The 5,324-nt window shown below is 47.9% G+C and overlaps 1 pseudogene; it reads left to right on the forward strand.

Annotated features, from left to right (window-relative positions):
- Positions 1-2,792: 2,792 nt before the first annotated feature.
- LOC127679109 (glyceraldehyde-3-phosphate dehydrogenase-like) lies at positions 2,793-3,690 on the forward strand (annotated as a pseudogene).
- The last annotated feature ends 1,634 nt before the right edge of the window (positions 3,691-5,324 follow it).

Consider the following 5,324-nt stretch of genomic DNA (forward strand, 5'->3'; position numbering starts at 1 on the left):
TTTAATCCCAGGAACTCAGAAGGAAGAGGGTAGACAGATCTCTGAGTTCAAGTTTGAGGCTAGCCTGATCTATAGAGTGGGTCCAGTCCAGCCATGGCTACATAATAAGACCATGTCTCAAAACAATAGATAGATGGGTAGACAGACAGACAGACAGACAGACAGACAGGCAGGCAGGCAGGCAGAGAAAAACATGAGTGATCACCTCTTCTACCATTAAGCAGTTTCTGTCAGGTATTATTATAGCAACCCAAAAGTAAAGAACGCATTGTGTAAGGAAAGCAGTGGTGTGAGGGACTGAGAGGAAGGACTAGAAGCAAAGTGGGCCCAGATGCCAGTGGAGTGGGACAACAGAGGAAGGGAGGGAGAGAGAGAGAGAGAGAAGGGGAGGGGAAGGGGGAAACACTGAAGCTTGGGAGAGTTGTGCTGCTGTGGCCTTCCAGAACATTCACTGCCTGAATACAAAGAGAAGATGGAGCAGGGAGGTGTCAACCACACGGAGTACAGTTGGGAGGCTGCTACTGTGGTCCAGAGGGAGGAGATGTCAGCAGCCCTCAGTGATGGAGAGAAGCCTGGGCCTCAAGTGCTTGTGTGCACAGAAAAAAGCCATAGAGAAGCATGTGCACACCCTCTTCACAAAGTCCTTGACACATCAGGACAGGCCAAGGCTTCCTCTCTTCTAGTCAAAGCTTCCAGCATAGTACATGAGGGTTGCAGTTAGCCAGGCCTGAAGACTCCATCTGATTTCATTCATTCAAGAAATGTATGCGAGCCGGCAGTGGTGGCGTACACCTTTAATCCCAGCACTTAGGAGGCAGAGGCAGGCGGATCTCAGTTCAAGGCCAGCCTGGTCTACAGAGTGAGTTCCAGGACAGCCGGGACTACAGAGAAACCCTGTCTCACAAAAAAAAGAAAGAAAGAAAGAAAGAAAGAAAGAAAGAAAGAAAGAAAGAAAGAAAGAAAGAAAGAAAGAAAGAAAGAAAGAAAGAGAGAGAGAAACAAAGAAAGAAAGAAAGAAAGAAAGAAAGAAAGAAAGAAAGAAAGAAAGAAAGAAAGAAAGAAAGAAAGAAAGAAAGGTATAAGAAACACACATGAACCATGAACCTAATTCTGCTGCTGGCTTCCTAAAGACAGTTGCAGGCTTTGCCTGAGCAGCCCACAGGAGAGACAGCTGCCCCAAGCCTGGACTCAGCTTCTCTGCAAAGAACTGGCTGAGCCTTGTCAGGGCCACTAAAGCCAATGGCCATTGACATTTTCTTTCTCTTGAGGGGCAGGGACCTGATCTTATGGAAGCTTCGACTCAAATAGTCTAAGAGCAGAGGAGTCTAGTGCTCATTGTCCTAGGGAGGCTGCAAATTGTCCTTGATGTCAGAGGTCTCGAGACGAATCTGACTAAACTGGAGTGGTAGCAGTGAATGGACCTGGGAGTCTTCTATGTGGAGTAAGTGAAGATGACAAGTCAGGATGGGCTGGAAAACAAAGGACAAACAAGGGACACTCAGTCCACCTTTGGAGTCCCGTGAAGGGAAGACATGATGCTCCGGAGGATGATAGGCCAGCAGAGCATGGAGGTATGGATGCTCCAGAGGTATCAGAGCATGGACGTGTCTACAAGCCTAAAGCTTGAACACAGGACTGCTGAACCCAGTCTTGGATGAGGTTTGAAGTCCCTAGAGAGGTCCTAGGGACCCAAGGCAGACTCCTTGAATTACTTGAGATACTACTCACTGTACCTTACCACAAGGTGCTGGCTGAACTCTGTCTACAGAGGAACTTCCACAACTGGTCACACTGTCACCACACACATCCTAGAATGATGACCCAATGCACAGACCCCCTATATCTCTCCAAAGCTCTCTGCAGAGCTTAATACAAAAATGCAAAGTCAAGACCTCCCATGTTCTCCACACCAGCCTCCATATCTTAAGTGCTACAATTCCAGCCATGTTCCATCATGCTTAGTTGATGGTGCTTATGGTGAAGCCCAGGGTCTTGTGCATGCTAGACAGGCACTCTACCAACTGAGCTACATCCCCAGGCCTGAGAGGAGTCTCTTTTAAAAAAGGAATTTACAGAAGTCGAAGCAAATATTTTTAAAAAATCAAGAAGGAGGGGATACAGGTTTCTGGAGACTATGATGGGGGAGGCAGGGACTAGCCATTTCCAGGATTTAGGAGTGAGAGATAAAGGAAACTTTTAAGAGGAAGGAAAGTTAACCCATGGGAACAATAAGAAAAGAGCCCAGGAATAAACACCCCACCTACCACTGACTAACCCAAACAGAAGCTTCAGGGCAAGGAAATTAGTGATGTGTAATCTACCTCTCAGTACACAAAGTGGAGTCCAGAGAGGAAGAGCAAACCTAGACTGGGAACAGAGGCCCAGAAGCATCCTGTGGCTACTTAGTGTCAGAAGAAGTGGGGTTGGCAGCCCACACCTTCAACTCTGTCCTGCATCTCCCCCTTGGCTTCAGGGCACTGTGGTACCCAAAGAGTCACGGCTCTGGCACCTACATGCTGCTTGACTAGACTAACAAATAGGCTCAGTGTGATGGGTTCAGATGCTGAAATCAACTGTGAGTTCAAGTTCTAGCCTTACCACTTAGGACCATGTGGCCTTGGACAACTCATTTCCCCGTCTCTGAACCTCAGTTTCCTCCCCTGAGGTCGTAACGGAAGACAGTATGCAAAGCATCAGTACCATTAAGTATGGTCCACAGGACTCTCTGCCCCTCCCTGTTCCAAAAACAGCTGAATATTTTTATGCAGTGCCAGCCTTGTCCCATAGACAAGATGGTGAAGGTTGGTGTGAAGGGATTTGCCCATACTGGATGCCTAGTTGCCAGGACTGCCTTCTGCTCTGCACTTGGCAAAGTGGAGATTGTTGTCGTCAACGACCTCTTCATTCACCTCAACTACATGGTCTACATGATCCAGTATGACTCGCCCATGGCAAATTAACGGCACAATCAAGGCTGAGAATGGGGAGCTTGTCATCAATGGGAAACATATCATCATCTTCCAGGAGCGAGATCCCACTAACATCAAATGTGGTGATGCTGGTGCTGAGTATGTCGTGGAGTCTACTGGCATCTTCACTGCCATGGAGAAGGCCAGAGCCCACTTGAAGAGTGGGGCCAAAAGGGTCATCATACACGCCTCTGCCAATGCCCCTTGTTTGTGATGGATATAAACCACAAGAAATATGACAACTCACTCAAGATTGTCAGCAATGCATCCTGCACAATCAATTTCTTAGTTCCCCTGGACAAGGTCATCCATGACAACTTTGGCATCGTGGAAGGGCTCATGACCACAGTCCATGCCATCGTTGCCACTCAGAAGACTGTGGATGGCCTCTCTGGGAAGCTGTGGTGTGATGGCTGTGGGCTGCCCAGAACATCATCCATGCATCCACTGGTGCTGCCAAGGCTATGGGCGAGATCATCCCAGAGCTGAATGGGAAGCTCACTGGCATACCACCAATGTATTCGTTGTGGATCTAACATGCTACCTGGAGAAACCTGCCAAGTATGATGACATCAAGAAGGTGGTGAAGCAGGCATCCAAGGGCCCACTAAACGACATCCTTGGCTACACTGAGGACCAGGTTGTCTTCTGCAACTTCAACAGCAACTCCCACTCTTCCACCTTTGATGCTGGGGCTGGCATTGCTTTGACAACTGTGTAAGGCTCATTTCCTTGTATGACAATGAATATGGCTACAGCAACAGGGTCGTGGACTTCATGGCCTCCAAGGAGTAGGAAACCCTGGACCACCCACCCCAGCAAGGACACTGAGAGCAAGAGAGAGGCTCTCGGTTGCTGAGGAGTCTCTGTCCCAACTTGGCCCCCAACACTGAGCATCTCCCTCACAATTTCCATGCCCCATAATAACAGGGAACACTTCCTACTCTCTTGAATACCATCAATAAAACTTTGCTGCAACCACAAAAAAAAAAAAGTATGGTCCATGGTTCCACAGGTGATGTCATTCCTGAGTGCTGGCAATATGTCTGGTGACAGACTTGGCATTTGCTATGGTTGCACATGGCTGGAGTTCCCAGTGTGTTATGTGTTGAAATTTAATCCCCATTGAGAGATATGATGGGTGGGAATATTTTCTATTGCCCTACCCTTACAGCGCCACACAAAAATAAATGTATGTGTGTTCTTACAACCCTCGGGAACTTCTAAAGTTGGACACCCCTACAGTTAGTGGGTTGCCCAAGACAATTCTTTATCCAGTGTGTCCCAGAGAAGCCTAAAGATTTGCTACAGGATTTAAATGAAGGGCTTTGGGGGGGGGGGGTTGATTAGGCTTAGCTCAGGTCCTCAGGGTGTCCATGATTGGCTCCTGGTGGCTTTCTACAAAGAAGACTAGAAGAGAGATGTGCCAGTGTGTAATCCTTGTCTCTCACCATGTAACACCCTGTGCCACCTTGGAACTCTACCAGCAAGAAGGCTACCAGCTGCTCCAATCTTGACCTCCAGAAGCACAGACAGAGTCAACCCCATTCTTTTCAACTTACCCAGCATGTGATACTGTGACAACAGCAACCAAAAACATGTCCAGGACATCATTGGCTGTTCTCATTTGTCATGTTGCGAAGAGGAGTTGGGAGATGGGTCAAGAAGGGCTGGTGGAAGAATCTCACTCAACACCACAGCTCCCAGCCCTGCTGACTTCTATTCTTGCTCTGGGGACGAAGAGCCCCTCTGACTTCGTTCAGCCTGAGTGTTGCATCAAGCAATACATTAGTGTCTGCCAGAGTGTGGCATTAAGCAATACGTTAGTGTCTAACTGTGGCACTTGATAAATTTTCCATTTACCTCATTAGTTTTTACAGCCTGCAATATTGGTGAGAACACTTCCAATTAACCATATGGGAAGCTTCAGTATGGAATCACAACAATTTTTAAAAATGTGTTATTTAACCAAGTCAGACTCACAGCCCCCAGAAATGAAGAGCCTAGAAAGCAGGGACGAATCCTGAAAGGGGCTTCCAGGAGGCCTGGCAGCCTGGGCTTTGAGTGTCCTCACCTAGATGCTTCCTTCCCCTTCTCAAAGGGAGCTCCGAAAGGAACCAGGGCCTGGTGCCAAGGCTGGGGAAGGTGACTGGGAGTCAGTAGATCCACTCTGAAATCCAACAAATAGCTGTGGGTGCTTCGCTGTGATTTAGCTGTTAAATATTGTTCAATTCTTATCATGCTTGATCAAGAAGCCTTTGTCAGCTGGGGATAGTGGCCCACACCTTTAATCCCAGTGCTTGGGAGGCAGAGGTAGGCAGATGTCTATGAGTTCAAGGCCAGCCTGGTCTCTGT

The sequence above is a fragment of the Apodemus sylvaticus genome, chromosome 1 (genome assembly GCF_947179515.1).
Source record: "Apodemus sylvaticus chromosome 1, mApoSyl1.1, whole genome shotgun sequence".
Classification (NCBI taxonomy): Eukaryota; Metazoa; Chordata; class Mammalia; order Rodentia; family Muridae; genus Apodemus; species Apodemus sylvaticus.